Raw genomic sequence first — 21911 nt, forward strand, 5'->3', positions numbered from 1 at the left:
TCTCTCTAGTCTTTGTCACAGTCTGCCCTGTGTCATGGCCTTATCCTGGTCCCTTCTCTTGCCTACCATGGCCCAAGTGAGTGTCTTGGTGCAACAGAGATACCAGCAAAATGCTGTGGAGCTTGGAGGAAACGGAGAGTAACTCTGAAGGTAGAACATGTAGAGGAGCTAGCATGTGAACAGGCTCGAGGGACAGGTGGCATTTAGATAGCAGAGATGGAGGAAAGAGTGAGCTAAGACGAAGAGGAGGAGAAGGAGGCGGGGGCTGCTCTGTGGGGATACACTTGTCTGAACTTTAGTGTCTACATCTGCAGTGTGAAGGTGACCACACCACTGACCTCAGAGGTTGCTGTGCCCATCAAGTAGCACATCAAACAGTACAGCTAACATTTACAGAGCACCCACTGGGTGCCCACGGACCCACGACTAACTAGGAGCAGAGCCAAGAAACACACTCGGGGCTCAGAAGTAAGCACCCTTAGCCACTATTCTATACTTCCCCCAAAGGATGAAAAAGTGGTCCATACGCTAAAACATGTGCAAGTGTGTGTTACATCATTCCTTCTAACTTGAGCCTGTCCCTTCGACCTGAGAGGTTTCTGAAATTCTAGATTGTTTCTGAGATAATTGAGCTTCCTGGAGAGTCACCCTGGACCCCCCCTGATTTGGCTTTTGGCCTGAGGTGTTGGAAGGGCCACCCACTCCAGGCCTGACCATGACCAGAGCCCCTTGACTCCCACTCTGAGGAACCACCAGGCTTCAGAAGCCTCTCTTAGTTCTGAAGTTCTCTGTTGTCAAAGATAGGAGTCCCTGAGGCACCTTCCAGGTTGACAGCCTTGTTGAAGAAAGAGTCAGCCCAGGGCCTAGTTACTTCCAGGTACATGAACAGCTAAAGGCTCATCCTCACCTTTGCCTAATAAATACCATGACACATTCTTTGAGGAGACTTTTCATTTTTACTCGAAAACTGCTAACGAATTCATGGCACAGTGGAAATCCAGTCTTGGAGCTGGCAATGTGGCAGTAATTCCCTAAGAATTCTCTGTTATTTGTTCTCATTATTGCTGTGGTGGTACCTGCAATGGTACCATTACTGCTCTTGACAGAAAAATTATCCAGGAATAAATTTCCTTTTCTGTGCTCTCTTAGGAAAAACAAACCTTTAGAGCGATAACACATGTTTGACTTTTTAGCTCACAGTGTCTTTCATATACATAACTTTTGGTCCTCTTAACAATGTTCTGGTGGTGTGTGTGGAGGCTGAGAGAATGGGAGGAAGGCGCGTGGAGGAGAGGTACCAATTCCTTCACATTCATAGGGACTCAGGCTCAGAAAGGTTAGCAGTATGGTGAACGTCAAAAAGCCAGTCAGCAATAATGTAGGGACTCAAATGCCAATTTCCTGCCTCCAGACCCCATGCACTTCTAACTTTCCTGAGCTCTGTGAGATGCCCCATCCCCAGGCCCTTACAAGTGAAGGAAGACCCTGTGCCTGGTTTCCACACCCTCCCAAGTCCATCCTCAGCTACATTATTCTAAGGAATCTGTCATTCCCAGTTGGGAATGCAACTCAGGACCTATGGTTCTCAACTGTGGGTGATTTTGCCCCCAGGGAATAATTGGCAATGTCTGGAGACATTTTGGGTGGTCACAACTGGGGAGAGGGAAGTGGATGCTGCTGGCATCCGGAGGGTAGAGATCAGAGATGTTGCAAGACGTCCTACAATGGAAAGAACAGCCCTCTATAACAAACAATTGTCTGGCCTCAAGTATTAACTGAGCCAAGGTTGGAAAGCCCTAGGTTAGAGTAAAAGGAAAACCCTCCAATTCCCAGATTCCCATGTACATAAGGAGATTTCCATGAATGTCTCCTTTTAAAAAACATCCATAGATGTTTTCATGGATTTTTCCCCTCCTACCATAATGAGGATCTACCAAATATGTCAGAAATGAAAGGGGAAACTGAGGCCCAGAGTAAAGAGGTGACTGCCCAGGGTCACCAGCTCATATGTGGTGGAGAAGGAACAGGCCTGTCCTCCTGTCCCGAGTTGAATGCATTTTCTACTTCATCATGATAAATTTCCCGCTTACCAGCTCTGCTTTGAGCCATTGTCTGACTCACTGACTCAACAAATGTTGTGATCTGAATATGCTCACTGACACAGGCATGCTTATAGCTTATTCTAACACAGAACAAGGAGATGCGAAACAACCTAATACAATGTGAGAAGAACCTCTTTGATTCTGCCTCAGTTCCCTTTGTGTCTTCAGACCCACGCCCCTGGCACAGCTGCTGGGCGGGGTGGAGGTGGGAGCCTTTTCCTCTCTCCTTGGGAGACAGAAGGTCAAAGCTCTCTACTGGAAATGAAACTGACACCATCTAAGCCCTCAGGCTTCCTTGCAGGAGGCACATTACTGAAAATACCTAAGTTTCTTGGAACTGAAAGATTATTTTTTTCTTATTTGATTTTTCATAGCTTGTTCTGTTGGTTTAATGTTTTTTACTCAACCGGTCAGTGAAACTTTCTAGGGACTGGAGGTTTCACTTTCAGGGGCTGAAAGTTTGGGTTTGGGCTTTTAAAGACTTGATAAAGGCAATAAATTCTTCTAGGCCGAGAGTGAGTTTAAAATTACATGAAGGGCTTCCCTGGTGGCGCAGTGGTTGAGAGTCTGCCTGCCAATGCAGGGGACACGGGTTCGAGCCCTGGTCTGGGAGGATCCCACATGCCGCAGAGCAACTGGGCCCATGAGCCACAACTACTGAGCCTGCGCGTCTGGAGCCTGTGCCCTGCAACAAGAGAGGCCGTGACAGTGAGAGGCCCACGCACTGCGATGAAGAGTGGCCCCCGCTCGCCACAACTAGAGAAAGCCCTCGCACAGAGACGAAGACCCAACACAGCCAAAAATAAATAAATAAATAAATAAATAAAAATTAAAAAAAAAAAATTACATGAACACACAAAAAATTGATTAGACAGTATTTGTTGAGTAGATTCATTCATACAAAATATTTATTCGACATGTGCTCTGTATTAGAGTCTGCCGTGGGCAATAGACATACAGCCCTGAGCCAGACCAAGACGTTTCCTTTCCTCACTTGCTTACCATCTGGCTGGGGAAGTGAATCAGTTAAATAGCTCCCCTCTTCTCCCCCAAAACACCCTTTATTCACTGTATCAAGGACTTAGCTCACATTTTATTCTCTTACTAGAATACTCTTACCTTTTTTCTTTGTCGGATTCCTCTTCAGTCTTCAAGGGCAAGATCAGAGCCAACTCATTGATTCAAAAAACCAATAGAAATCTCCCTAGCTGACTAGGAAATGCTTGTTGAGTATATCTTCAACCTCTTCTCCAAGAGGCTGCAAAATCATTTCACATTTACTGGGGCTCCTCGTAGGGAAGCAGTGTAGCCTCGTTGCTAAGAGGCACCTGTGTTTAAATCTAAATTGTATCACGTACCTGCTGGTGCCTTGAGCAGGTTACTTAGCCTGTTTTGGAGCCCAGTTTCCAGGTCTGCTGTGAGGATAAAATATCACAGAGCTTGTGCAGTGCCTGGCAGGTGGCAACTACTCAGGACAGAGTCAGACCAAGTGCCAGGCACTAGGTAGGCCCTGTGCTATGAAGGATCCAAGAACCCAAGGGACATGTGCACTTGCCCCCAAGAACTCATCATATAGGAAGTAGACAGAAAGTTCACAAAATCTCTGCAGAAGATAGACATAGATGTGTTAGGACATTCACTATAAGAAGTATTTGGGAACAGGTGAAAATTAATTCTGAACAAGTGGATCTGATTCTCTGCAAAAGTTCTTGGAAAGAATAGAAGAGGGTTTGGGATTGAAGTGGGATTGGATATAGGCTGATGAGCAGAGTTAGTTGGAAACATAGTTAAACCTAAACTCTTCAGGGTTTTGAATTCTCGGTATGAAGGTTTGGACTTCTACCCGAGGGCAAAAAGGAGCCACTGAAGGTTTCTGACTTGGAAGGCTGGCTTAAGTTGATTAGATCCCTATCATCAAGGAGTTCACAGTCTAGTCAAGGAGAGAGACAAGTGGAGAATGAACGGTAAAAGAATGTGATAAGTGAGACGCTAGAGGCATGAGAAAAAGTGCTGTGAGGTATATGGAAGAGGGAACGACTAAGGAAGAAAGTTCTGTGAGAGGAGAGGAAGAAATCCAACACTGAGCAGTGTTAGGTCCTCCACTCTCACAGTTCCAGATCGGATTGTACTTATTCTTTAATTTTGTCTGCCTTCCTCTCTGGATTGTGAACTCCTGAAGGGTCCAGGCTGAGTGACTATGCACAACAAACCTTCAAAAAATATTGATTAAAATCAAAGATCGGAGATAACTCTGGGCAGAGCATGCAAGTGGATTGAGAAGGAAGATTATTGAGGCTGGGAGACCACTTAGGAAGTTTTTGCAACAGCTCAAGTGAGAGCTAGTAGTCAGGAAGAAGAGTGATAGGATGAAGGGATAGGATGAAGGGCAGGAAGAAGGGATAGGATGGGCCAGAGATAGACACAGAGAAAGAACAAACATCGGGAACTGGTGGAAGGTGAAGAGGGTGAGAGAGGAGGAGGGGGTCAGAATTTACTCAAGATGTTGAATCTTGGTCCTTGGAAGGGTGAAGATGCTGTCACCCATCAGTGCGAATCAGAAGGGCTCAAATCATATAGACATAACACAAGTGGGAATTTGACAGATATTTGTGGAAAGGATGGATGGTTGGATGGATCTTCAACACTAAGCAGGCGATTATGGACTCGTTTATTATTGAGGCTGAAGGGGAGCTTACCTGTCATCAACTCACTCATTCTATATATGAGTGAAATAAGGTAAGATGAGGGAACTGACTGCTTTTGATCACACAGCTACTAGGTGATAAATTTAGGGCATGAAATTAAATCTCTGGACGCCTAGGCTAGTGTTCTTTCCAGTATGTTATATGGTTATTTTCTTCAATTCTTAAAAAGAATTTCAGAGGAAATGGTATGCATGAATATCATATACCACTTGTAATTTGTTTTTTTTTTTTTTTTAACTAAAAGCTACATTGGAATTTCATTTCCGTTTTGCTGATTAAAATAGGAATTCTGAAAACCATGCATATTGAATGAGGAGTCCTTGGCTTTGGGGCCAAATTCTTCCAGTGGCTGTTACCTTCTACAATCCCATTTCCCCAGACATTCCTCTCTGGCCCACCCAGATGCAAAACTTGCAGCTGAAGAATGTGGGGCATGCCTTGGTGAATGTGTGGGAGAGAGGCTAGCATCATTCTGAGGGTAGTTCCAAGAGTATATTCATTACTTTGCAAAGATGAAATTGACTTTTAGATAAATAGCCACTTGGTGATTTAGTCAATCAACATCTATGAGTCACGACTCTAAAGCAAAGGGACTGGTTTCCTTAACCAGTTTCCTACCCCTCCCCCAAAACCCAAAACCAGGCTTGTTATCGTCCCCCACTTTGTATGTACTGAGTGTCTCCTGTGTGCCCTTCAACACACTAGTTGTCACGGTGGAAGAGAAAATAAGTTCAGGATATAATTCCTATTTTAAAGAGTTTGCATCCCGATTGAGAGGAGAGTCACAAGCAAAAAAAGCCACACTATAATTTATGATGTAGAAGCACTTTGGTAACTTTCAGGCATTAAACATATAACAGAGTGAGAGAATCTCAAACTCAGAAGTTTATCACTTTAAACTTCTTTGGGGTACTTGAGGAGGATGACAGCATCCTAGCTCATAGGTCATCAGTCTCTGAGCTCAGAGAACACACCTTCTCACTTGCTTGTCCTTCAGGGACAGTATTACGGGGAAAGATGAATCAACTAATTAAATGGAATGTCATGAAGAGGTAGTCACAGAGTGCTAGGAGAACAGGAGAAGGGACATTCCACCCAGCCTGGGAGGAGCCACCTGAGCCTCTGTCCCCTCTCCTCTCCAATTCATCTTCCAGGCTGAGCCAGCTGTTAAAGCTTCTGATGGGTCCCTATTGTGGTGTGGCAGTGTGCTTTAGTCATAGCGATGACCAACATTTATTGAGCACTTACATTGTACCAGGCATGCTCCTTAATATTCTGCACGCATTATCTCATTGTATAGTGACAGTAGCTCTGAAATCTTGGTGCCCGCATTGCCAATACCTAGGTGTGTTATTAGAACTGTTCACTTCTCTAAGCCATTTCCTCCTCTGGCAAATGAGGAGGCAGTTCCAGTGCTGGAGGGCGAGTGTGAAAGAAGCCGTCCCATTCTACTGTCCGTAGGAGTGTAAACTAGTACAACACTCTTCAAAGGGAATGAGGCAATTCCTAGTAAGATTTTAAATGTGCATCGTCTTTGATTTAACAACCTAACTCCAGGAATCCATCCTATAGAGATCATAACGAGGGCACGTCAGGATTCACACGCAAGGATGTTTGCGGCAGCATTATTTACAAGCAAACAGGTTAAAGCGTTATCAATGTCTATCAACAGGAAAGTAGTTGAAAACTTGTGGTCTATCTAGTCTATGGACTAGACTGCATATGAAGTATGGGGTTGGAAGTTTTTTCACAACATATTTTTAAATTAAAAAACAGATCAATATGTAAGGCATAATTTCTTTTCTATAAATACGTGTGTGAGTGTACATGTATATATATATATGTAGAGGGAGATATATTTGCTTTAACTTGGGAAGATATCTTGACTGATAAATGCTAACAGACTGAAGGAGGAAACTTTAAGTTCGTTATGTAATTTTTAAAAAGAACTGCATAAGGGTAATTTTTACTTTTGGGGCATTTAGAACTTTTCAAATACAAACTAACATCTGCCCTCTAAGGAAGGAGGATCTGGGCAAACAGGAGGCTTTTTTGTTCTCCGATTACTTACTGTTACCTAAAGGAGACCCAACAGAGAATTTTCTGTGCCTGGGGTGGGCAGTCTGGAGGGCTGGGTGAAGACTTGAGACGGGAAAGAAAGCAGAGAAAAAACCCTGAGAAGGCAGGAGGCTGGGGGCCACCACTCAAGGTAAAGCAGTCAGTAAAGCCAGCCTAGCAGGTCTCTTCAGAGAAGAGGAATCACATATTCAGTTTGAAATTATTTGAACGTTTTATTTTATTTTGTTTTATTTTAATTTTTGGCCGCGCCGTGCGGCTTGCGGGATCCTAGTTCCCCAACCAGAGATCAAACCCTTACCCCCTGCAGTGGAAGCACAGAGTCCTAACCACTGGACCACCAGGGAAGTCCCCAGTTTGAAATTATTTGAGTTGCTATCATGCCTCCTTCTTCTGTGTCCAACCCTGGATCTCTTCAATGAAGCCTATTTCACACACACACGCTCACATTAAAATTAAAAACATGCGTAACAAGGACAAAGATGACTTCCATCATCTCTAAGCTCCCTTCTGACTAAAATTTGGGGTGTCTCTGTGCCTTTATATTTGTCTGTCCTTATCTGGACCCACCTCCCTCCCACCTTTATCTCCAGAGAGGCCAGCACAGTCTACTAAGGTGTTTCCTCCGGTTCATCCCCCAGGTAATCCACCTGCCCTTCCACACTTTCCAGCTTCTTCCTATGATTCTCTTGGTCTAGGATTCCTCCACTTTCTCTGCCTCGTGGATCCTACTCAACCTTTATGGCTGTACTCCAATGTGCAGTTCCTGGAAAACTTGCTTTCCCTGGAAAACTTGCTTGTCCTGGAAACAGGATCAGTCACCTTCGTGCACCCAACACAGTGCACGCGCACCTTCCTACTGTTAAATTGGGTAGAGGAAGCAAAGTCGCCATTGTTCTCTCCCTGAGGCCAGGGAATGCGTTTACTTATCTCTTCAGCCTCTAGCACAATGCCCCACCCGTTGTAGATGCTCAAAAATTGTTGGAAAAATAACAAATGTACAAATTAATGAAACCAGCTTTGTCTAGCTTTGATTTCAAAGTCCTTCTTGGTGCTGAAATCTTTCTCCCTATAACGTGCACCCAGTGATCCAAGATCTAAGGGAACATTCTGCCCCAGACACCTCCTGCTCCACCCACAAATATGCCCTAAGATCACTTCATCAATTGGATGTTCCAGGCTGTGCTGGCCCCCAGAGGGTCCTCGAAACCTGCTCAGATTCCCAATGGTCAGTTTCCCCAGGCCAAGGGGTGCGGGTTTACTGGGTCCAGGGCTGGGCCTGGCTGAGAGGTGGATGCTGGGCCATCGGAAGTGATGTCCGCATGGGAAGAGGGTTTTTCTCAGCGTAAAAGGCTGATTCTGCCCTGCAGCTGATGGCCTTTTAATAGCTCAAGGATCACATGAGAGTCCTTGGCCTGGCCTAGCTGGGCACTGAGAGCTGGCAGTGCCAGGCCTGGCACAGGAGATCCCCACCCAGGTTAATTGATCTGTTTCCTCCGACAGGCCCTGGGCAGGAGTCAGCCCATTTCTCTCCCTGTCCAGATCTTTCCTGTGCCAGGCTCACAAACGAAATTTTTCTGAGCTGAGCAGGTCAGGCTGGCGTTAAGTTGTCCCTGTTTCGTGTGTGTACACACGTTCCTTCATTGCATCCCTCTTCTCTCTCCTCACAGTTTTCTTTCATTCCCAACCTAGTTCTGATTTTTTCTCCTGATGTCTGTGCCTGTCTCTTTTTAGCATTTTAATGTCCCTTCATTTGTTCCCTCTCTCCTTCCCTCTTTCCTTCCTTTCTCCCTCCCTCCCTCCCTCCCTCCTTCCCTCATTTCCTTCCTTCCCATATGTATTTGTTCTCAGTCTTTCTTATCTCTGTCTCTCATTCCTCCAGCCTCAGTCCAGACTCTTCCTCTAGCTCCTGTCCACAAGGACTTTCTCTCACTCCCTCATCCCTGTGCCATCTCATCTTTCACTACCATTTAAGAAGCCTCTCCTTTTTCTCTTGCCTGTACCGTTGGACAGAGGTCACATGGATTTTTATATTATCTCCCCCTCCTTCTCCTCCTCCAAGCTTCTGAGTAAAAAGGCCACTCGATCCAACATTGTTTCAGGTACCACCCTTGGTGCCTGTCTGTTGCCAGGATCCCCTCCCAATGGCCAGGTTGACAAATGCTTATGCACAGTGAACAGACCTAGGTCCCTGGCCAAAGTCAGTGGGGGGTTGGCTCTGGGATGCCCTCATGCTGAGACTGACAACCCAAAGTTTAGGAGTTGGCTTCTTGCTCTTGTCCCCCATCTCCTAAGCCTGGGCAGGGTCCCTCTGTGTACTCTGGTCACCCAGGAGTGCTCTTTGATGAGTTTACAGCCATAGAGACATAAGGTAGGAAATCCGATGAAGCCAAGCCAGATCTGCCCATTCTCTGACCTTTTCTGATTCCTCATGAAGGATGAAATGGAGGCCACTGCTAAGCTTATCATCACTCTGAGGGGCTTCAAGGGCCCAATCTGGATACGGATGAAGTGCCTCTTTCTTCCATGAATGTATTCAGTCAACAACTGAGTAGCATTTCTGGCCTTGGAAACAGAAATCCAAAGATGTTCCCAGTTCTCAAAGAGCTTATGACTTACCAGAGGAGATGGATCTGTACACAGGGAAATTAGAAACCTCGAGGAAAGTATGGACGAGGCGTTGGAGTATAGACTGACTGGCAGATGGGAAGATACACAAGAAGGAGCTAGCTCAACTCTTCATTTTTGCAAGAAAAGGAAAAACATTTGTGTGTGTGCAAGGTGGTTGGGGAAACTGGTATTAATTGTAAGGGAGAAAAATGAAAAATGTAGGGGGGAAAGAATGAAAAATTTAGGGGGAACAGTATGAAAAAATGAGTGATGCCCTAACAAAAACTAATGGTCAAAGATTTAATCCACTCCCCACTTCTACAAAAAACTGATATTTTTATTTAAAGCGGACACATGTGATCAGTCCCTAGGCTCTGATTACGGGTTAGAAATACCAAAGCCAGAGGAAGAAAGACATGGTAGAAAGAGGATTGGGAGCCAATAGGTTGAATCACAGTTGTCTTTAACTTGCCACTTCGAGCAAGTCTCTCCTCCTTCAGCCCATAATGATTCCAAAGTCCCATCAACTTTATTTATTTACTTTTATACATTTATTTATTTATTTATTTATGGCTGCGTTGGGTCTTCGTTGCTGCGTGCGGGCTTTCTCTAGTTGCGGTGTGCGGGCTTCTCATTGCGGTGGCATCTCTTGTTGCAGAGCACGGGCTCTAGGCACGTGGGTTCAGTAGTTATGGCTCGCAGGCTCCAGAGCGCAGGCTCAGTAGTTGTGGTGCAAGGGCTTAGTTGCTCTGCGGCATGTGGGATCTTCCCAGACCAGGGCTCGAACCCGTGTCCCCTGCATTGGCAGGCGGATTCTTAACCACTGCGCCACCAGGGAAGTCCCCCCCATCAACTTTAAATGTGATGTTTGTTTCTCAGGCTGATGGCTGTCTGCTGGGTTCTGCCCTGGCCCTGCCAAGTGGGCCTTCTGTGTCTTCCTTGCCAGTCCTGTGTTCCTAAAGCCACAGTCTTTTGGGGGAAGGGAGTATGGGGTATATTTTCACACATTTTTGAGGAATGGAAAAATATTTGAGTCCTACACCTTACCTTCCAGCCTGCCATTCACTACATGTTTCCAAGCAGGGGGATAAAAAGAGGCAGAAAAAGACTTGAGTTTTCAAAGGGTAAAAAAACCATATGGAATAAAGCAAAAAGATAACCCAGTTCAGCCCCTAATTTTAAGGATGAGGAAAAGGAGGCCCAGAAAGAGCTAGTGGTTTGACCAAGTTTACAGAGCAAGTTAGTGACACAGCCTGGACTTAGAGCCCTGTCGAGCCAGCGGCCAGTGCTCTTTATCACAGCTCAGTCCCTCAGGTGCTCCGTGGTCAGTCTGCCTCTGCAGTCTGACACCGAACGCCAATGGTCAGACTCCATCCTTGACTGAGGCATTCCGTGTCCTAGAGAGTGCATCAAGGGCCACTACCAAGTGTGCACTGCTGGGTTCCTGGGAGCTGCCACCCTTCCTCAGGGAGGACCACTGAAGCTTTCTCCGGCAGGCAGGTGTCCCATGGGTGAAGGTCAACACTACTGCATGCAAGTGGGCTTCTGGGGGCAGATCTGCTGAGCATTTCGAGACACAGCAGATCCTCTTCTCATCCGTGCAGAGGATGGGGTGATGCCCAGTGAAGAGGAGATGGAGCCCTACCTGTTGGAGTGCTAGAGGCCACACACAACTCTCAGTTTCAACCAGGACAATACACACAGAATCATGGTTCTCCTCCCTAACCCTCACAAAAGGAAACTGATCCTCTAGCCATTGAAATAACATGACTGAGGTCAGGAAGGGTGCATGGAGGTCATCATTGTGGACATTTATATAAATAATAATTTTCCAGTGGGAACTGTGAACTCTCCTTGTCTCTTCTATTTTTAAATGCTAGTTGCTTCGGATGTTGTTGATGTAGGCGGAGCTAATAAGAATGTTTGCTTCCTAACCATTGAACTTAATGTATCTGTTTTTGGACACTTGTGATTTATTTTTGCACACAAGCTCCAAATTGGTGCTAATTACTTGAAAGGATCAGGGCTTCTATTCCAAGAGGGATGACGACAGAATGTCAATTTGCAGTCTCTGAGCATAATGTCCCAATTATCAATGCATTCCAGACCAGAATGGACTTGGCACCTCCTTGAAGGGATTTGGCTGCACTTTTATCAACCGGTCCCTGGACGTAGCTTCATTAAAACTTGCTTTCTAGTAACTTGTGGGTGTGCCTATTCTTTCCTCTGTCTCGAAGACCCTTTAGTGACATATCAGTGTCCCAAATACCTACCTTTCCATGTCCAGCTTGAATGCTCCTCTCTCAGAGCCTTCTTTGATCTTTTCAGCTAAAGACAAGTTTCACTTCCTATCAAAGTCCCAGAGTACTTTGCTGATCCTTTCCTCAAAGGACATAGCACTTTCTACATTGTATTGAAATTATTTGCCCACCTTCTTATCTCCCTTCTGCATTATAAGCCCTTCAGAGACAATACCTTATCTGAGTTATCTTTGTCCCCACTGACTGCGCACTGAAACTTCACCTCATGCCCTCTGCTTAATAAGTGCTTTGTTCATTGATTTAACTGAGGTTTTTTTTTCTCTAATATTTTACCTGCTCAAAAAAGGTTTTAAGATAGGTTTAAATAAGTATGGAACAAAGGAATGCCTACATCTATACACACACAAATAAAATGACTGAAGTCTATAATGATGATATGAAGGGCATCTGGAGAATCCAACATTTAACTATCATACCTAGGAAAAAATAAAACACTGTGCTGTGGGGGATGGTTGGGAAGTAGTGACAAAGGATTTAAAACTTGACCACTACCACCAAAGGAACCAAAACTTCTGAGACGGTATTTACTCAACACAAATGTGTAGATGAGCACGCCAGATGAAAACCACCTCATGGGGGTTCACTGACTACATAAAATGCACATGGAGCATATTGTGACCAAGGAGATATGGCCACCGAGGAAAAAGAGGAAAAAGGTCCAACCTTCTTTTTTCATCTTCCATTCACTCATTCATCCAACATGGTTTCATAGAGGAGCCTGTATGTCAAGTACTATGTCTGCAGTGTGGATACAAAGGTGGATAAGAACATAGACCAGGGGTCAGCAAACTATGCCCAATGGGCCAAGTCTGGCTCACCATCTGCATCTGTGAATAAAGTCTTATTGGGAGAGAGCCACGCCACTAGTTTGTGTAGTGTCTGTGGCCACTTTCCCTCTCCAACTGCAGAGCTGAGTAACTCTGACCGAGGCCATATGCCCTACAAAGACAAAATTATTTCTTATCTGTAATCTGTCCCTTTACAGAAAACGTCTGTTGACTTGGTTTGTACCCTGGTTTAAAAATCCTTAAAATACACCAGAGACAGTGCCATGTAGAGTGAGGACAGGGTTCCATGAGAGACCTAACACAGACTTGGAAAGTCAAGGAAGGCCACTTGGACTGGGACCATGGGGCAGAGATCACATATGTCTTGCTTGCTGTGGTATTACAAGTGCCTGTGTGGTGCCTAGCACATAGTAGTTTGCTCAGCAAATATTTATGGAATGAATGAATGAATGAGGTTACTTCTAAGGTGAGAGTCAGAGGACGATTGGAGTAATTTAGGAAGAGTGTGGAGGGATGAGCAGGGAAGGAGCACAACACGTGCCCGGACACTGAGGCGAGAGAGAGCCGGGTACCGTGGAGAGCAGAGGCAGCTCAGGTGGTGGCAGTGTGGAGTTCAGGAGTGGGGTTTAGGAGTCAGAAGGAGACAAGGCTGGAAGGTAAGCAGGAGTCAGAACAGGCAGGGCCGCTTAAGCCTCATTACGGAGTTAGGTTCTTTATTCTGAAGGCCACAGAGAGCCATTGATAAGTTGTAAGCAGGGCAGGAACAAGTTCAGAGTGTTGCTTCAGAGAGACCACTTTGGCTGCTTTGTGGAAAATCAGTTAGAAGCAGGGTAAGACCAGCACATAGCTGGTTAAGAGCCGTGACCGAAATCCAAGGGCCTGCATTAAAGCAGCGACATTGGTGATAGGGATCAGTGGACTGATTTGAGAGACATTTAGGAAGGAGAGTTAATAGGACTTGCTGGTTGAGTGTTGGGGGGATGAGGAGTTAGAGAGATGAGTTCAAGAGGATGACAAGATTTCTATCTTGAGAAGCTGGGTGGAAGGGAGGACCCTTCACTGAGATGGGGCACACGTGAGGAAGAAAGGGTTAAGAAGAAGGAAAAATATGGGCTGTATTTGGGGCATGCTGAATTCAAGGTGATATCCACAGGGTAGTTAAATATGTGGGTTTGAAACTCTGGTGGGTCATCCATTTTAAAGATCAAAACTCAGGAGTCATTAAGATCTAGAGAGTAATTAAGGCCATGAGCATCAATAACATTTCCTCGGGAGGCTATGTAGAGTGAGAAGAGGAAAGGGTCAAAGAAAAAATTTCAAGACCCCGAGGAATGCCAACAGTTACTGGAAGAACAGAGCTCAAGCAGTCCTTTAAAGAGCCTGAGAAAGAGGATCCAGGAAGGAAACCAGTACAGTTTTGTGTCACAGAAACAAGGGACATGATCTAGCAGGGGCAAGAGTTTCAAATAATTAAGAAATGTCTGCTGCAATAAAGATTGAAGCAGAGGGCTTCCCTAGTGGTGCAGGGGTTAAGAATCCTTCTGCCAATGCAGGGAACCCGGGTTCGAGCCCTGGTCCGGGAAGATCCCACATGCCGTGGAGCAACTAAGCCCATGCGCCACAATCCCTGAGCCTGCGCTCTAGAGCCCGCGAGCCACAACTACTGAAGCCCAGGCACCTAGAGCCGGTGCTCCGTAACAAGAGAAGCCCGCGCACCGCAACGAAGTATAGCCCCCGCTCACCGCAACTAGAGAAAGCCAGCGCGCAGCAACGAAAACCCAACACAGCCAAAAATAAATAAACAAAAATTTTTAAAAATGAATAAAATCTATCTTAAAAAAAAAAAAAAAGATTGAAGCAGAGATAGAGCCAGGACACATTCACTATGGTCCTTCAGCACGGCAGCTCGGGTAGGATGGTCAGAGCAGAAGCAAGACTCCAGTGAGCTGAGTCATGACCGGGAGGTGAGGAAGTGGAGACAGCGCAGTGAGACAGCGCACACCATATACAAAGGAATCTGGATGGGTCGGACAGCTGACAAGGCACGTTTCTTTTCTGTTCTTTGTCTTTTCTTCTTTTTTTTTTTAAGTTAGGAGAAATTTGATCATGCTTAAACATTAACTGGGAGGAAACAATGGTCTCATTTTCATAAATCACTAGGGAAACTTGGCCTCTGCCGATGACTTCACAAGTCATATCTCATTAGAAAAAGAAAATTCAGTAACCCAGTGTGTTCTCTTTTTGTACTTAGTTCCAGGAAGCTTACAATCAAATTCAGTTCCTTCTAGATGTCTGGTAGTATTTACTGCCACTTCCTTCACCTGCTTTCTGTTCTGTTTTGTATCTAAGTATCTTATTTCTAAAGAATAATTATTGTGAGCAGTTTACAAGGCACTTTCACACATGATATGTCACAGCATTCAGCCTCCATTTGGCACGCATTTAATGAGTGCCCTTAGTGGCCATGCACTTTGCTCCATGTAGCAGACACAACGGCGAGTAAAACAACTCAGTTGCTTCTCTTGCAGTCTGGTTGAGGAGACTGACATCGACTGAATTAGTATAGTAATAATTACAACTGTGGTAAGTGGAACAAAGGAAAGTACTGGAAGCCCTAAGAATCTGAGGGGTCAGGAAGAGTATCTGAAGCATGAACAGAGACTTGGAGATGGTGAGGGGAACCTCCAGTCACAATGAAATCTCCTCTATGGAAACCCTGTGCATGATTATCCAGCTCCTGCCTGGACACTGGCAGTGATGGAAACCAGTGTTGCATTTTTGGACAGTACAAATAGTCAAAAATGAGCAGAATTTGGCTTATGTAACCTCTGCCCAGAGACCTATACCTTGAGCTCACACAAAGAAGTTTAACTTCTCTCTAGCATGGTCTTTCACAGCTGGAAGTTGGCAGCAGAAAGGCTGCAAGTACATACACTTATAGATAGATCTATTCTCTCAGTTAAAAACAGGTTTTCCACTTTTCTTTTTCTCTATTCCCAGATGGTGTCATGTTTAAAGAGACTTCTAATTGTTTACAAATATTCTTCCTTAGTTTTTTCTATAGAAATACAACTCCTTCCTCCCATATACAGAATTGTTAGCTAGACACCTGCTGCCCAGCTAACAATTCCATATCTGGGAGCAAGGAGTTGTAAAAAAGTCTACATTTTCCAGCTTCTCTTGCAGCTAGGTGTAGCAGATTACAAGTAAATTTTAATAATCAGCTCTCATGGAAGGAAACAAAAGCCTTGATTCATAACATTTGCCAATTTCTGTGGTGTTAATTCTCCTGTGACTGATTTCAAGCTGCCAACATGACTCACTGAATGTGGAGTTGGGAGGAAATGCACACAGTGGGCTTTCACATGCCCTGGGACTGGGCTCCAGCACACCATTGACTAAATGGACCAGAAGATGAAGTTCTCAATGGGATGTGAGTGGAAGCAATGTGTACAACTGCCCAGATGTGCATTCAGTGGAAGTGGGGGACCTCCATCTCCCCCTTTCCTCCTTTCAATGGTCTGGAATATAGACATGGTAGAGGAACCATTTTATACCATGAAGATAAGGGCAATATTCTGGAGATGGCAGAGCAAAAAGATAGGAAGAGCCTGGCTTCCAAATATTTTAGAACTACCTTACTAGCCCTAATTTCCTTGTGAGTAGTTTTTTTTTATGTAAAAAAGAAAGAAATTTCTAACTTGTTTCAGCCATTACTATTTTCGGTCTCTTGCAGAACAGGTGAAATTTTACCCCAACTGATACAGTCATCCATTACAGAATGGCAACCAGACCATTGCTCTAACATCACGCAGAATCCTGCTACTTACAAGGCACAGTGTGAGCAGATGAATTAGACATGCTCCCTGCTCCAGAGAGCCCAGCCCAGGACGAAAGATGTCAGGTACTCAAATCGCTACGAGGAAAGGTAGAGGTCATGAGTGCTGTAAGGCAGCGCAGATGGTCAACCATGCAGATTTAAAAGAGGGAATGATGATGATGATGGTGATGGTGATGGTGATGGTGATGAATGAGGCAATATTTGAACTCAACCTTCAAAGATGGTTATAATTTTGACAAGTAGAATGGAGCAACAAAGCATTTCAGGCAAAGGGATTGTACTTTTCATTCAGATTTTAGATTCCAATCATTCTGAAAATGTGATCCCTCAGAAAATATCTAGATTGTTATTTTTTCTTCTGTAATAGAACAAATTAATATTATAAAACTATGACAAAAATGTTTCAGATATTTAAGAGAATCAATTGTTTTCTGACTCTCTGATCCCCCCATTTACAAAAAGCCCTTGATTTGTTCATTTTGAAGCATTTTGGTGGATTAATTAAAGCATTCCTCTAAGTGCTTTCCTAAGCAGATCTTTCTGGGCTTATTTTGAACTATGAAAGGTGCATAGAGACACTAAAACTTCATTCCTTAAAAAAATCTATAATGCAAAATTTTCACTAATGCCAAAAGGTCTCTCTTTCAATTAATTTTCCTTAAGGGAAGAAATGATGCCTTATGTTCCTTTTTCATTACTTTGCAGTGCCCAGTACAGCAGTGAGCACAAGAGAAGCTCTCAGTAAATATGTATTCATCTGAGTGTGAGTCACAGAATTTGAGATTATGAAGGAGGATGTTGAGATTGTAGGGTGAGGAAGGGACTGCATAAACGGCCTGGGGATGTAAAGAAAAATCTGGCACATGCATGGTAAAGTCTTAGGAACAAGGCTTTGAGATGCCCCAGCAGATGCTGGCAGCAAACTCCAATCTCCTCTTCCCTTCATTTCATAGGTCAGATGGTAGAGTTCCTGAAGGAAAATGGCCTCAATGAAGGTGACAAAGCCACTGAGTCCTAGAGCTGGGTCTAGCTTTCTAGTGCTTTTCTGAGCTGACTGATCCTTGTTTTCAAGTTTTTTTTTTTTTTTCCAAATTTGTGTTACCATAGACATAATAAAAAAATCCTATGCATTTTTTGACATTCAAATTCACACTGTGTTCCTTCCTGAGAAAATTAATGCATGAGTACATATAAAGTAGTGGGAACAAAGCCACATATTGAAATTCCAAGGCTTGAAAATGTGACTCCTTTTTGTGAAGGAGCAAAAACCTTAAAATTGGGGAGTTCTTCCGACCCATCAGGACATCCAGGTATTATCTGCTTAGCTTCTCCCTCTCTGTGGAATGAGATAATACAAGCCAGGCAGGCAGATTCCCCAAGTAAAACAGAGCAGAAGACAGCTAATCCCCATGGGGTTATGTGAGGATGGAGTGTGAGACAGGGAGAGAGGAGATGAAGGAACCAAGTTGGTACGGTCAGGACGATGTGGATGGAGCCGGTTCTTGTCAGGTGTGCAAGAAATTGAGAAGACTGGGCTTCTTAATAGGAGGAGCCGTGAATGATACTTCAACCCCTCTAACACATTAGCAACAAAGTATATTTATAAGGAAAACTTTTTATGGATTAGGCATCATGCTGGAGTGAGAATCAAGTTCTGGTCCAAACTTACTAACTTTTGTGTAACTTGGACAGTTTATCTCCCTCCTGAGTCTCAGTTTCTTCATGGACAAAGTGGGATCTCCTCCACATCTGGTGACTTGTGCCTCTATCACATGTTCAGATAACAATATTTACGTTTCTGAGAGAACTTCAACTTTTCTGATTGCAACACACTCTACCATTAACTTCTGTAGAGCCCTGACAATTATTTTCTTTTGCTTCTTTTACCACTTAACAACTGGCTAAATTATTCAGCTCACAACCCATTTCGTGATTCAAGTCATAGAAGAACCAAGAGAAGTAATATAGAATGTTACTTTATTTTCCAAAGTTGGAAGGGGAAGTTGCCTATATATTTACTAACCAAAGATAATACTTATTTGTATTACCCTAGAGAGGTAGAAACAGTCACATAACTTTAAATTCTGTTTAAATTTTCCTGAACTCTCTCCCATAGTTCAAGCCTTTAAAGATAAATTATCCTTAAATTTGGCCCAGAGATTTCCTTTATTTGGGGCCAACAGTATAGACTATTGTGGTCCAAGCCACAGTCATTTTAGGCTTAAACTCTTGGAACAGCCTATCCATCCACCTCTCTTCTCCTCACCGTACCCACCTCCCAAGTCTACTTTCCACATAGCATCCAGGGTCATCCATTTGAAACCCAAGTCAGATCGTGTGACATCTCTGCTCAGAATGCTCCAGTGACTTCCTGTCTCACTCAGAGTCAGAGCCATGGTCCCATTCAGGGCCTGCCAGACCCAACAGGCTCGCCTGCTGCCTGTCAGACCTCGATTCCTTCCCCTTTCCCCTTAGGGACTTTGTTCCAGCTACCCTGGCGTCCTTGCTGTTCCCAGGACACCCAAGCAGTCTCCCGCCATAAGACCCGTTCAGATGATGTTTCCTCCTTCGGGAACACTCTTCCCCTAGATGGCAACAGGATGCACTCCTTTCTTCAGGCCTTGGCTCAAATCTCACCTCCGCTAAATAGTACATCCATGCCCTGTATCTGCCATCCCCTAATGTGTTCTGCATAGCATGTAGCATACCTGTTATATTTCCTTTCCGTGTCTTGCTTGCCTGTTTCTTCCCACTAGACTATAAGCTCTGTGAGTTCAGAGATTTTGTCTGTTATGTTCATTCACTCTTGTATCTTTAGGGCTTAGAAGTGAGTGTGGCATATAGTCAGCATTCAATAAATATTTATTAAATGAATATTCAGAGTGAGTAGTTTTTTACATATTTTGTATGTATTTTGTATATTGACTTTATTTTATTGGGCAATGGGTACAGAATAATTCGAATTTGGAAAATTTTATTTTTTCTCAGATATAAAAACAATGACCACAAAAAACGTCAAAAGTCCCTCTGAGATCATTGCCAAGCATGGCAAATTTCAGGGCACTGTAAAAAGGCTGAGCTAGTGGTCAACTAGATAAAGTTCAGGAGACTTGAAAATGCAGAAGTTTGACTCCATCATCCATCATGAGGCCAATTCTACCAAGCTGTAGAGTATATACAAGTGACCAGTGTTTTCCTTCCCTCCTGGGGAACTTAACTTTACAGACAGAGGTGCTATGTTGCTATGTCACCTGACAGTAGCTGTACTGATGTGGAGATCTGCCTGTAGATTGTAAGGCCATCATATTATCTTGATTCTACCAGTGTTAACGTTATCGATGGCTTGGGCTCGGGCAGGCAGTATTCCCGTGTGGCTGAGACTGCGGGAGGTGGGAGAGATACACACAGGGAAAGAGCACTGGGAAAAGGGCCCAGAGCCTCAGTGGGTGATTTCAAATCTGTGCTCAGCCACTCCACCCTGGGTGAGCTCAAGCAAGCTGCACAACTTTCCCAGACCGCAGTCTTCTCTTCTGCAAAATATGAGTCACAAACAATTCCTGCTTTACCACCTCATGGCATGAAATAAACAGTGTGAGAATTTCTCAAATAGGACTCCATGCAAACCACTCAATAAATGACTAAGTGCCATTACCTGTATTCCTTAGGCTGATTCCTGAAAAGATGAGTGGGCATGTCTAGGTAAACAGTTTCACCTGAGTCCTATCTTTCACCAAGAGAGTGAAACCAGGGTAGGGTTTTATGCCAGTTTTATGGCATTTGACTTTAGGAGTTATACTTGGGGATCTGTTCATTCATCCAACAACACATCTTCTGAGCACAGCCCTGATCAGGGGTTTAAGTTCAAAGTAAGGGCTCCTAGCTCTTCTACTGGGGAGGGTGGTTCTGTGATCTTGGACTCTTGAACATTTCTGAATCCCTAAACCAAATACTAAACAGTGAGGACTAGAGCAAGTCACATTACTCCCCATCAGATAGGTTAAGTAATAATGCCTCCCTAATAAGAGTTGTGAAAATTAAGGATTAGAACAGATAATGTTTGAAAAAGCATTAGGAAGTCAATAAAGGACTATATAACTATTTTGTTTCAATAAATGATTCATGCTTTTCCTAATCCAAATGTTAATGATGATATTGTTTACACTATTTTACTGTAAGCCTTCTCAAATATGTTGATTAAATGGGTAGTCTATAGCTAATAAGTGCATGAATAATTAAAATCTTTTATTGGATTTTTATCTGACATCTTACCAAAAAAGAGGAAGTTGGCTTATTGCTTATAAATGCATATATATCACTGTGCCAAGACGTTTATCTAAACAAAAAACCACTGTTGTCATCCTAACAGACATTTATTGAGCACATGCTAGGTGCCGAAGACCGGGCTAAATACTCTATTCTGTATCACCTCATTTAATTATCAAAAGGTAGGTATCATTATTATCTCCATCTTATAGATGAGGAAACTGAAGCCCAAAGCGTCTAAGTAACTTGACTAAGGTCACACAACTCTTAAGTAAAAAAGACAACTTTTTAGACATATACACAGTGTACTTGATATTACTTTATACTACATCTGTCAAAATAAAACTTTTCAAATGTCTTGAGTGACTCGCAATCAAGGTCTCTGGCACAATAGAACACAGGCAAAATGTTAAAACATAACTAGTGAACTTGTGCGTGCGTGTGTGTGTGTGTGTCAGAAGGGATGGGAAACAGGCAAAAAAGCATAAGAAAATTCTAGCTAAAGAAAATCACTGTGATTGACCACAAATTATCCCTCTGAACTTCTTCATGTGGAGAGAAACTTGCATGCTTACTAATTGATTCACTAACCAACAAATGACTGAGCACTTACTATGTGCAAGGACAAGTGTTCAAGTCTAGGGAACAGAGAACACTTAGTCACAGAGCCTCCTCCTTGGACCTCACAAACTCCTGGATAAATTGTTAGATAAATGCACTGAAATTATTTTGTGTGTGTATATGTACTACTTAAGTAAATTGCCTCTGGGGTAGGCTCATAAGTTGGTTCTTACTCAAACTGCCCTTTTATACAACTGCTTAAGAAAAGACGTAAGGGAGAATGTCCAACTTTGTGAAATATGAGGGTAGGATTTGGAGAAGAGGGTGAGTTATTTAAATTGGTCAAGACGTTGGGACATAGGATACTTTTATCTTCAGTGGAACTTTGAGGTCTTTGCAAAAGAAAAAAAAAAAAAAAAAAAACCAATGTCCTGAAAGCTAAATAAAGCAAACTGGGCCTCTGATTCCCCAAGGTTCAGATTAACAGCCCAACTCTTCTGTGGAGGACAGGAGGAATGAGGGACCGGATTTCCATTATAAATAACCCCAGAGTTCAGTCAATATCTATTTCTTTCGAAGCCCTTTAAGAAACTTGGGATGAGGACAGAGGGGACATACCCACCAGGCCAAGCCAGGAGAGAAGG

At 43.7% G+C, this 21911-nt stretch overlaps 1 long non-coding RNA gene across 1 annotated transcript in view; it reads right to left on the reverse strand.

The window, feature by feature from the left end:
- Nucleotides 1–19866: 19866 nt before the first annotated feature.
- LOC309629380 overlaps nt 19867–21911 on the reverse strand; it is a 29901-nt gene continuing 27856 nt past the window's right edge. The window contains exon 7 of the long non-coding RNA XR_014245020.1: nt 19867–19973. This is a non-coding gene — a long non-coding RNA (uncharacterized lncRNA). The remainder of the gene's footprint in view (nt 19974–21911) is intronic.

This window comes from Balaenoptera borealis (assembly GCF_965194805.1).
Source record: "Balaenoptera borealis genome assembly, chromosome: 5".
Classification (NCBI taxonomy): Eukaryota; Metazoa; Chordata; class Mammalia; order Artiodactyla; family Balaenopteridae; genus Balaenoptera; species Balaenoptera borealis.